The sequence below is a fragment of the Cupressus sempervirens genome, chromosome 3, assembly GCF_028749045.1.
Source record: "Cupressus sempervirens isolate cs-2001-9-10 chromosome 3, ASM2874904v1, whole genome shotgun sequence".
Lineage (NCBI taxonomy): Eukaryota > Viridiplantae > Streptophyta > Pinopsida > Cupressales > Cupressaceae > Cupressus > Cupressus sempervirens.
This window is the reverse complement of record NC_143120.1, coordinates 644,780,216-644,793,565: the sequence shown is the minus strand read 5'-3', so window position 1 is coordinate 644,793,565 and position 13,350 is coordinate 644,780,216. Positions and strand designations below refer to the sequence as shown.

The 13,350-nt window shown below is 31.1% G+C and overlaps 1 pseudogene; it reads right to left on the bottom strand.

Moving 5' to 3' along the window:
• LOC149568346 (receptor-like protein 4) overlaps nucleotides 1-13,350 on the bottom strand; it is a 124,595-nt pseudogene that overhangs the window by 96,395 nt on the left and 14,850 nt on the right.

The window sequence follows — 13,350 nt, the reverse complement described above, 5'->3', positions numbered from 1 at the left end:
ATTGCTATGACCACTCATGCTAAAATATTCAATTCTATTGTAATGTTGCAAATCAAAACACAACTTAATTGATTGGTCCAAAGTTCAACTGCCAACTAACATAAAAGCTCTTCACCAATGACTTTCTAGAGGAAATTACATGCTATGCCACCATGATGTGTAGCTCAATGCTGACCACTCTAATAGAACAATAAAACTCAGAGAAGCCACATATTACATCATAAATAATCATAATTATGTATTAATATGAAAAAAGTTAGTTTGTAAAAACCAAAAAGCAGTGATTTTTGAATCATTGCCACCATAAAAATGAATTTTCAAACAACATACTCATTGCATAGCCCATGTTCAGCCTACATCCATATTTAGTTAGTCTTGTAACTTCTACTCTCCTAGACTGCTAATAAAACATAGACTTAAGCTAATTCATCCAGTTGCTCTAATCTTCTCATAGATTAAATTATTGCAGTTCTTGCTGTTCTATTTCAGAATGGCATTTTTTTGGCTCAGTTATTTCATTTCTCTAAGGTATATTTTGGAGATAATGATTTTTTTTTCGCCTGGTATGCATTCAACTAATGTAGTCATTTGCATTTACTTAAGCAATTCAATTTTTAGGAGAGTACCCATCCATCCAATTTAAGCTTACATGGTTTAGAAGGTTTTTAATAAATTTTGAATGCTTACTTAAAGATAGGTATAATCTCTAAGAAGAAATGAATCTTGTAAAATTAATCCAACTACATGCATCTTAACCTGTACCAAAATGTGAGGTGTTCACTGTTTGATTAGTTTCCACAAGTTAAGTGTACAACTTGGGGTTGCAGATAAGAGTATGCTATTTACACCCAATAACCAAACATCATTCTCCAATTCAGTGTCCTCCTATTTAACTATATTTTTTTAAAGAACTAGCCAGTGCTTCCTAACCGAGCTCTTTAAGCTTTTACTTCATTTTCTGTTTCACAATGTAACCAATGCAAATGATTCAACACAACATAAGTAATATTGTTATCAATGAAACCCTTAGTTTAAGGCTAGAATAATTTATCTGAAGGCCCTAGTTTTCCTAACATTCTCCTAAAACTTTCCATGCGATTCTAAGCGAGTTTAAGAGGGTTCCCAGAAAAGCATCTATAAATTGATAGAGAAGGAAAAAAAATAAGAAACAAGTTTTTAAATCCATTCCAAGTCATTTCAATTAATATTCCTTATATTTCTTTCCATCAGTTTCTTTTGGACTGGTCAAAATCCCATTTACCTATGTGTTTTTAAACAACTGATTGTATTTTTAAAGTTTTGTGTTAAAGTCCACTTACATCAAGAACATGTTCTGATTTGTGTTAGGGGTTAATAGTGGCCCAATTTCCTAACCAAGAAGAACAAAATCATTTCCAACATGGTAAGTTTTGGAAGCCATGGGTTTGGTAATCAGATGCTCCATCGAATTCATCTATTTGGTTCTAGAGACAAATGATGCCCACCCCAACTGGATGTGTAAAAGTGGTGTTAAGATTAATCTCACAAAAGTTTTATACTTCTAATAAATATTAGCATCCTAGTAATTCTATTGCCTATCAAAATTGTTTACTTATACATACCATTTATTTGATTAAGTTGTATCCAACTCCTCAGCTATTAACTTCCTAGATTTCCACTAAGTTAAACAATGATTTTGTGGTTTCCTATGTTATTCCATTTAATCTCAGATTTGAAAAAAATGAGAGTGGTAATTTTCTATTCTTAGCAATTCCTTAAGGTAAACTTTGAATGAACGTAGATTGAAATATATATAGCTTATAATTTCAAGAGATATGACTTCATATTAGTATTGTGTTCTTTCTAAAGGGTAGCTATTGAATAAAAAAATGGCTGGTTTGGATGACATTTTCTTAAAATTGTGTTGATTAAGCTCTTAGCAATCATTTTTCTCTTGAATTGAGTTCTATTTTGCAACCTGTAAATGTTACTTTGATTGATAGTTTACCTTGTTATTTAGGCTTGCATTGAAAAAAAGCTAATGTATTGTTGTCTATGTGAGAGTTAGGCATTAGGAAAAAATTAAAAAACATATAAAGGACCTGAGTTATAAAGGGTTTTATTTAGTGTTGTGCCATTACTATAATATCAGGGAAGATTAAACCAATTACATTAAATGTTTGATCTTTTGAATTGTTATCCAATATGCACAGTTTCACCTATTGTTATTCTAGGTCAATGTCAATGTGTGAAAGTATGTATTGATTTATTTTTTCCTTGTGACAATTAGGATTAATGAACATTAGAGAGCAAGAAATACTGATGTTAATGTCTGCACCTAGCTAGAGCAAGCAATGACTAGGAAAATCAATTGCCAACATTATAGGTAAGTAAGAAAAGCTTTACTCCAATCAGGTCTCAAATCATAAGCTATTAGTTCCTATCAACAAAATTAAAGGTGTCAGACAAATAAAAATTCTTTCTAAATTTCAAGCCTAATATGTATTTGCAGCCATGTGTAGTGAGCTGGTTGGATCAGTTGGTCATATATCCTCTTTCTACCTTGTAGCCTATGTAGTTTTATTGCAATCATGAGATCAGATGTGATGTCCTCTTTGCTATCTTGTAGCCTTTAACTTTATTGCAATCATGGGATTAGATGTGATAGAGAATACAAAATATTTGTAAATTTCAAGCTTATCTATATTTTTTATTATATCTGTTGGGCTAGTTGGATCAGCCACTAGTTAATTTTATGAGTTAACTTTGCTATACTTTTTAAATTCTTTTCCTTTTTGTGTAGTCCTATCTAGGATAGCTTCTTACATTGTAATCATTCAACTTTGTTCAATAAAAATAAAATAAAATAAATGTTAAATTAAAGATAAGTTATGGAAACTACTAAATTGATTTGCCATGATGTTGAATAACTACTCAACTTTTACCTTGATGTATATTTTAAAGTAAATTGGAGTCTGTGAAGGCTTGTTTGAAATAGATCAAATAATGGTCAAATTTTTTTTCCTTGGAAAGGGACTAGAGTAGAAGATTCAAAACTTAGTAAAATTTTGTATTGCTGGTATGCCTAAAATTTTGTATTGCTAGTATGCCTTGGGATCCTCTGTTTTTCTATCTTTTGCAGTTGGAATGTGTAGAAGAAGACATTCTTAGGGGCACTGCATGTGTAGAAAGATTTATGTTGAACTGCCACTTACATAAGAACAACCAACATATCTTTGAATATTGAGACGTATATTAACATGCTACACATTCACCAGTAAGAAGAATTTGTTTGACTTAGAATGCAGAGTAACAAAATCCTAAAGATAGTTTCATTTTACTACACAAGGAGTCAACATATTTAGAGAAATTTTAACAACAAAGGAACTAGTGAAGAGGTGATGGTAGAACAATAACATGGTGAATTGGCATCAGCCATTAAAGAATAGAGAACCTCTAAGAATCTTGGTATACAACATATGCAATAACTGATAAGGTAATTTCCATTTGATTATATTAGATATCTTATTAGTATTCAGGATAACATTATAAATGTAATGAGAGAAGGGTGGTTGAGACATTAGGTTTTACAAGCATCTAATCTTCCAAGGACTAATACTAAAATATTATTAATATTGATAGTAGGTTGCAAGCCTTTTAGATGAAATTAAGGACTTTATTACCTTGGACTTCCTCCACAGGAGTTAATTGCATCCTTTTCATTTCAATTGGGAGTAACCAACTTATTTTACTGACACTATTGTAAGGACCATGCCATTCAATATTTTTTACCGGCAACAAATTACCAACTTCAAAATAATCATTTTAAGATCTTTAGACTAGGACTAAATCATAAGTATAAATCAAATATTGTTCAAAGAGTAGTCCTGACACAACTTTTCAATAATGTACATATAGATGACTTTGACATTTCCTTCAATCTGTATTCCATCAACAAAGCATGTATCAAAAAATTTATAGAGTTCAAGTGGTATACACCAGTTTTACTTTTTGGTGGTTCATTTCTATTTACAAAGGCATTTTGTTCGTAATAATAAGAATTTTTTGTTTATGATGTGTATACAACTTCTAGGGAACTCAATTCCACTTTAAAGCAAATTCAATGTCAATAAAATAAAATATTTACTTCTGAGTATCTTTTTCTATTTACAAAGAAATTTTGTTTGTAGCAATCAAACTTTATTGTATATTAAATGTTTTAGACAACTACTAGGGATCCAGTTCCATTTTAAGGCTCATTCAATGTCAATAAATATTTTTTTTTTCTTCTGACTGCTTCATTTCTATTTACAAAGGGATTTTTTTGTAGCAATCAGACTTTGTTGAGTATTAAATGTTCATATAACTTCTAGGGCATTCAATTCCATTTTAAGTGTCATTGTATGTCAATGAAGTAAAATATTTTAAATCTTCAAACTCTTCAAACTTGTCATGAAGAATGGTAGTAAAAGAATAGTAAGGTTTGTAAATATTTTCCCTAATGCATTAGTGGATGTAACTAGTGATAAAAGTTATGCCAGATAGATCTTACTGTAGTCCTATTTTGTTCACTAATGGATAGACCTTCAGTTGATAGAGCAACAGAGAGCAGTACTAATGAAGCTGATCCATTTCCTGGAGCAGTCTATGTGGTTAGTACTGGTTTATATGTAGGGATATTGTTGCTGAACACGAAAAATATGTTTCCATTAAAAGAATGAAAGCTTTCAGGTGCTTTAAAATTGTTATTATTTAAAGTGTAAATTTAGTTTACTTTTACATACTCATTTTGGATTGATAATCCCTTTATGATTTTTAGGTAATAATGTTTTCTTTGATCATCTTTTTGATATGACATTGAGACTATTTGGACCTACCATACTTAAAAGGTACATAGTTTCATATCATTGCTACATAATTTTTCTTTTCTTCCATTTATTGTGCTATATTAAAGTTATTGATCTAACACTAATTTTTTTTAAAGAGATGGAATTTACAAGCTATGGAATTAAAAAATCATTTGATTACATCTTTTGAGGAGAAATTTGGAAATTTTTTTTTACACTGGCCTGCTTCTGAAAAGAGCATCAAAGCATTTAAAGACTATGAGGGATCAATATAGAAGGGGTCTTAAGGAGAAACCAAAGTATGACCATCCTCCTATGATTCCACCAATGGAGTGGAATGAAATAATAGAAGATGCAAAGGAGAAAAGGCTATGTGAAAATAGAGTAAATGAAGTAGCACAAGGCAAAAATGGGTATGTCATGATAGTATTAAGTATATTGTAATCATGCACTAATTATTAATATTTGTAAATATATAATCTAAGATGTTTGACATTATTCATAGACTGCAAGACACATTTGTGGCTACAAAAGCGAGACTGCAGAAGGTTGGCCAACACAAACTTGGCTCTAGTGGCTATATGAATCTCCAGTCTCAACTTGTAAGTAGGAGCAATGAAATTTCATATTAATTTTTTTTATATAATGTTGCAAACAATTTTGTTTAATGAAACCATATAGGGAAAACTGACTATATTAAGCAAAAAATATAGGGCACAAAATTCAATGTGGAGCTCACAGACGAAGATAGAAAAATTGCCTTGAAGGAAGGCTATAAAGTTGTGGTTGCACACCTACACGAAGAATTTGAAAGCCTTGCCCATGAATCTAGTGCACCAAATGATATCTCACAGGTAAATTGGTCAGATGAAAAGTAAATGAAATTGAATAGTTGAGAAGATTCTTTTTTGGTGTTAGTTTTGAACATAAATTGAACCCATAATAATGTGCATAATATTTTATTGCAGCCTTCATATCCTATCATAGAACCTATTCATGACGAAGGCCATGATGTTCATTATAGTAGTGGATGTATTAATTTTCTATTGGAAATTAATTATGCAATTATGAATACAATTTAACATCTTCAATTGCAATTTGATGTGTGTCCTTTTTTTGAATATTTCAAAGCATGTTGAACATCATGATGAAGGAGTGGAGCATGTTCCAAGTGTTCAACATGTTGACGTGGTGGCAGATCAAAATGTTAATGTACATGATGTGGCATTGTTAGGTTAGAAAAATGCATGTTATGTTGTACTAGTACTTAATTACAGACTTGTAATAGTTAAAAAAAGAAAAGAAAAAAGAATGCTAATTTATCCCGTTTACTTGTTCTTACAATAGAGCCCCCTTTATTGCAGCAGCCTCCTGCTCCTCCAAAGAGAAGGAGCCATTGTAATTTGAAATTACACGTGCCAAAAGAGGAGGAGAATGAGGAAGATATGGATGCTCCTATGAGTGTTTTTCTTAAGAGAGCCAAGAAAAACAAAAAGAAGAAATGATATTTTAAAAATGCTCTTGATAAAACTTGTTGGATAATGAAAGATCTTTTTAAAAAGTAATTATCTATGAATGATGCATATTAATATTGATTTTTATTTTATGTTAATGAATATTGTTATGTGCTAATGAAGTCTTGATTAGTATTGTGTATTAATGAATTTTATATCATATTATTGAATGCTATGTGATCGTATTGATTAAATGTTATATTTCACAAATGGATGAAAGGATGAATGAAGTATATAATTAGATGATAATGAGTAATTTAGATTGATGTTAGGGGGAGGGGGGTGAGGCCAGATGAGCTTCCACCTTCATGTGGTTGGCTTTGTTAAGTAGAGAATATTATAGTATTCTTGAAACCAAGTGAAGCTCAAACTAACATACCAAGGAATCACAAAACCTAAATCCATCTACCGCTCATCTTCTCATCCCAATAAGTCATCTTTTCTGCCACTTTTATGTGGAAAGGTCTAAAGCCTGATCAATTCATCATTTGCATATCCTGAAATCATAATGCTCCAAAGAAAAGAATGATGTTCTTGAATAATGTACGCTATTTATTTCACCCACGTTATTTGGATGCCAATTGCTTGCATCACCAAGTTGAGGTAGTGTAACTTGTAAGGTGCCCAAAATATGTGCTCATATCTCACCTCAAATGATGTAGAGTTTATAGCTTTAATCCACCAAAATCTTCTTAAGTGCCTAGTAGCACCCAACCCACTACAAGATGCCAAGCAAGGTTACCAACCTTTACCCAATGCTGATCTTTGTCTCTCCAAGTGGACTTCACTTCTCTAAGGTCTTACCCCCTCTCTAGGGCTCTTAGCAAACTTGGGTCAAATTAAGGCTTTAGGAACACTAGCCCTCAACTAGGTCAAATATGGCAAATTAGGAAAAATGCTTTCAAGGCTTCAAACAAAGATTGGTTTTGTCATTCCTAGTCCTATATACCTTAGTTTTTATTGAATAAAAATACAAGAACTCCACAAATTAAACTTTGATTCAAATATGACCCCATTTTCCAACAAGATTATCTAATATGAATCCTGAAATCTCTTCCCATGATAGTGGTTGGCTTTGACATGATTTCTGCTAAGTTCATTTTTGTGTATACAGGTTGGAATGGAGCATTAGCCTCGCTGGGTTCACCAAAAATTCTAGCATGGTGCTCTTTGGAATATCCATGAGGTATGAAATTAATGCTATTGTAGTTTGAGCTAAAGTGGATGAAAAAATGATCTTCAACCCTAAAATTCCACTGTAACAAAAAAAAAAAGGTTTACTTACTTTGTTCTAATCAAACATTCACTTGATTTTGCAGTCTCATCATAGGCCTAGGAGAGTGATATAGTTGCTATTAGTAAGTAGAGGGAAAATATGAGGGATGTGAAGAGATTGAACTAGGCCAGGTGGCCACTTGGCTAGAGCCAAAACCCTGAAAAAACTACAACCCTTTAGAATATTTATTTTTTCTAAATTTCTTCTCTCCGCTTTAGATGTTACTAGTTGTTTAAGCAATAAAATTTCAAATTAGTCATTAGTTATCTTTTTGTAATAAACATTTCAAAAGAGGTAAAGAAAAATGATTCTAGCTCTTTCCCACGCATGCTTTCATTGATTTTGGTACACATTTGTGCAATTGGGGCCATTTGATTTCTAAGATTTGGAGATGACACATAATTTGAAGGGGAAACTATGGACATTTGGGTTTGGAATTTTTGATAGGATTATATTGGTTATTTGTGATTTATTTGATCATTGATGTTCTTCTCCAATAAGATTTATGTGTGTAAGCTTTGAGATTAATAAAAGAATATCTCTAGTAGAGAACCATACACATTTTCTTATGTTTTCAAAATTTTGATAGTAATATTTAATGCATTTTGATTTGTCTTTGTCAATTTACCGTAGAGTTATGCTGTCATTGTTATCATGAAGGTCCACACCTTTGAAATGGAAGCTAGAAAGAAAATAGAGCTAATACCAGAGGTATTGAAGCTCCATATATGTGTACTTTATGTCTTTTTAAATAATCTTGGAATTCATCACCTTTTGCAAAATAAATTATTTTTGTTATGCATTTTATTTCTGTGGTTATTGTTATCCAATGTCTACTTTTAAATACAGGTATATACTTCTATGTGCCAAAAATTACATTACTATATTATAAAATTATCTATTGTATATGTATGTGATTGAGGCTTTAACTAACACTATTTTTTTGCTTATGTTTCCTTTATAAATTCAAGATTGTATATGCAAGAGATTCTCAAGCTAGCTTCATGGACTAGCTTTTTGTAATATTTTCCATGAATGTCTAATTCATCAGTAGATTTTTGAAAGGAGAACTCATACCTACCTTCTTGTGTGTTACTATCTAAATAATACTTGTTTTGCATTCCATCTTGTTAACTTTATTACATAGATAATTTATTTGTTAGAGTAATCTGATAGAGACACACTGAAATTTGTCTTCATCATTTTGACTATAAGCACTAGCCTACAACTATTTCTAAACCTAATAATCGTATAATGTTGATCATAAAGAAGCTTATTGAATTGGATTTATAATTACCAGTGAGTAGTAATAACTTCTATACAAATTGGATATGACGATTTCAAATTGAATGCTTTATGTTAAATATATTAATTATCATTTCACTATTTAGCTTTGATTTTCATTTAGCCAGGTGGGCTAATGACAGTATCAACAGTTTCTTTATGTTTCTTTTAAAGTGAAAATGGTAGAACTCAGTTCCTATGCACAAGAATGGTTTGTACAAGAGAATACAAAATAAGTTATGTGACTAAGCATTATCCTCCTCCAACAAACAACACTTTATTCTTCCATCCTAAACTAAATGAAAAAAGGAAATAAATATAATAAGATTAAAGTTTAGATACGAGTTTGAAACATGTGCAATCCCTACAAAAAATTAGTCATGATCATACTTGCTCGATTTGACTATAGAATAGATGTGGCATGCTGAATTTGAACCCAGACTTGGAGTTAGCACCTTGATTTGGCAGACACTTGGCAAATTGAAGAAACCATGAAATATAGAGGATTTTTAGTGAACTAAATGCTTTTTCTTTGCACACTTCTTCTAATCAGCTTCAAGAGAGAAAAAAGTGGAGAATTACATGCTACCTTGATCACATACACAAGCATATATCAGACAATTGTGTACAAAAGTGAAGTGCCTACCCCTAAGTTGTATTTTTAGTTATCTTGCCAAACTCTTTTATGCTAGTTTTATGTTTGATAATTAGTAGCATTATCTTGAGATTATCAGATATTGTTTTAAATTCAGTTTATTATATGATGAGATTACTTGGTACTCTATATTTCATGCATGTATGATGATTATTTAGTGTTTTCAGTTATCAATGACGATTAGTTAGATGGTTTATTATCACATGTGCTTTCTTATGGATACTTACCCCATACTACATGTGTATGGTGTGCGTGGTTGTTTTCTTTATGTATGATGTTTCTGATGTGGTTAAGGAAGGGAGTCGTAGTCACTTGCTAGTCGGGATCTACACGATGCATCACTTCTTGCCATTGTTTGTTTAGCTTAGAATATTGTGTCTGTACATGCGTGGATTTTATGCAGGTTGCAGGTACCAGGTATCGACTTCCCTGAATTGCCAGGATGAGCCTACCCTATCGCATTATCTCAATGGTAAGAGAGGGGAGATAAACTCTTAAGTCCAAATCCTAAACACTTTAGCCAATTGTCCTAATTGATAATTAGGAAAAGTATCTGAGTTAAGTACCCTCCGAATGCATCAACTGATGTTATTTCGTGATTATAACCCTTTTGTTTGATTTAGTATGTGTTTTTCTATGATGGATTTTCGTATGTTACCTTATGAGTCCTTGATGTGTTTTCTATTAATTAATTCTAATTAAAAAGATTAATTAATGATTTAATTTAATAGAAAAATTATTATGATATTTTAATATTTAATTATATTTAATTAATTAAGAAATAAATTAAATAAAAAAAAAGAATTGAATTAGGAGATAAAAGTTTTAAGTATAATTTTAGAATGTGATAATATTTATTTAATTTAATAATAATATATTTAGAATTCATTTTTAAATAAATGCTAAATATTATTATTAATTGAATTAATAATATTTTATCAATTAAAGTTTCTTAAATAAATTAAAAGTGGAAAAGATATTAAATTATTAAAGGTTTCTAGATCGCATGATCTAAGCATGAGTTTAAATATGAGAAATTAATTAAAAGATAAAATAATAGAAAATTATAATGTTGTTTTAATTTCATAAAGTGCACATGGGTTTAAAAGTAATAAAGATTAAAAATAGAAGTCAAGTGGAAAAATTAAATAAAGTTATTTAATGATTCATTTAATATGCATTAAAAAGATAAAGCAAAGATTAATAAGAGTTAATTTTGAGTTAACTCAGTTGAGCAAAGAGTCATCTCGGGTGAACGCACAATTAGTGCCTCGATTTGAGGAGAAAACTCCTTATCACAACTTGGGGGTTCATATTTTGGGGGACCGTGAATTTTGGAGACAAAGAATTTTTGGGGAGACAACTTTTGGAAGCGAATTTCAGAAGAAGAATTCTAGGAAAGATTTTCAGAGGAAAGTAATTGAAAAGGAGCAAATTCTCTCACAGTTTTTCAGGGATTTCATATTAGCATCAGGACCAGGTAGGGTCTTATGCTTTGATTGTTGATTAAATACGCAATTACTCTTTCCTGTCTTCTTCGTGTTTGTGGATTGTAAATCCAAATTCTCTATGATGAAAGTTTAAACTTTTCAATACAGTGAATTATTAATTGCTTGTCGATAATTTCTGTATACGTGAAGAATAGTAGAGTTATCAGAAACCCTCATTTTCTAGAATAAAGAAAATTAGAATTTAACTTGGGAAGGGTTTGGTATTAAGATTGAAAACTGGGGTGATAAAAAAAATACTTTCTCCTTCAGAGTAAAGATGAAAACAATATTTAAAAAAATAAATAAAAATAAAAATTATATATAATAATAATAATAATATTAATATTAAAATTTTATTGTGGAGAGGTAATTATATTAAAAAAAAACGTATTTAATAAAATTTTTAAATGAAGAACATTTATAAAAAATGGATATAAATAAATTTAATTTATTTAAAAATAATTGATTTGGGAGGGGGGGGGTTTACCCCACCCCGTCCCCACCTATCGGCGGCTCTGTCGTCATTGTCCACAGAGTACTGCGGCAGCGGCAGTACAGAGTACTGCTCGCGGCCGTAGGCCTCTGCGGCAGCCGTAGACCTATGGCCTGCCTGCTGCGATTTTAAATCGTAGGCAGCAGGCAATGTAATATTAATTTTTTTTTTTTTATGTATTTTAAATTATTAGATATTTTAATATATTTTTAATTAAAATTATTAAATGTTTTTAAAATTATAAACATATTAAATTATTAAATGCTTTAAATTTATTGTTATATTAAAATTAAAATTATTAATATATTTAAGTTATTAAATTTTATTAAGTGTTAATTATCAAATGTTTGTTAATAGTAATAACGTCATAATTTATAATGAATTTCGATAGAGTAAGATTAATTTATTAATTAGTTTAATTAAATGAAATTTAATTAAGTCTAATTAATATACGAGAATATATAGTGGAAATTAGACATATAAATGTGACTTTAATAAAATCAAAATTATTTATAGGGAAAGAATAATCATCATTATTTGAATAATTATCTATCCTTTGATTACATCTGGGAAATGTTTTAATGGGGTAATTTTATATTTAAAATTGAAAAGACTAATGGGCTTAACTATAAGGATTAAGATGTAATCTTTTAAACTTGAAAAATTTACATTGGGAATGGAAACTAGAAACCTTACTATAAATTAAAATATATGTGTTTTCAAGACTTGGCCAAACTGAAGGATTATCTTGTCTTTCCATGTATTGTCTATGTTTGGGGTTTGGGTGGTCTTAGAGTATTGACTAGTTTAGGTTGTTACCAGAGGCTCGAGGTTGGGAATGTGAGGTTATGATGATTTGGTCTCGATATTTCTTAACCCAACCATGGTAATGTGATGGAGTGCTCTATGATATTAATGTTTTTACTGGTTGTTATTGCTTTTCAGTTTCCTTGTGTGAGATTGAGGTGTATGTATTTGAGTTACCTGACTTAACCATTTTGGAGTCTTCGATCAGTATTGTGATTTACTATTGGAATAGTTTCTGGTTGCTCGTTGGAGAACCATTGGATATTGTGATTTATCATTAATGCCTTCAGTTGCTGATAGAGAACTGTTGTGATCATAAGATTATTATTTGATGCTTATCATTTTCTCATGAAGAACTGATGTAATTATTGTGGCTTATCTTTTATGATGTTTTTCAGTCGCTTGTATAGGACAAAGGTGATTTTATTATGATTCTTTGATTGAGATTTCATGAGCCTAGGGTAGGTTATCTATGTGTAGTGTCGGGAAGTGGCTTGCAATGGGGATCGGGGCCCTAAGAGGCTGCCTGGAGTAACCCATTGTAAGTTTTTTTAATAAGTGAAAACATCTCACCTAAATACTGACTTAAATGAACCTAATAAGATAATTGTATGTTCTCTCCCATGGCTTGAGTGCTAGTACAAGCTAGGATGGGGTAGAGAGAACACTTGGTTATGACCTTGCATTCTGTAGTATGCCTCGTCAGTACGAGAGGATACTAGTGGCCGCAGGGATCACTAGGGACTCGGGATTCCTAAGGGATTGCTCAGGTAACTTCTACGTGACTTTTGCGATGACACTTTCCCGCTTGCATAGAAGGTTTCCTACATGTCTTTGTGGTGCCTCTGGGTCTAGATGTCTATCTATGTTGGAACCTTTGAGTTAGTGTACTTTTAGGATTTCCCAAACTTAGAGAGTACTTGTGTTTTGTATTTTGATACCTTGTTTGGGACTTGAGACTATCTCCTTAGCGCAGTGGGAGTGGACCATTTAGGTTCCACGTGG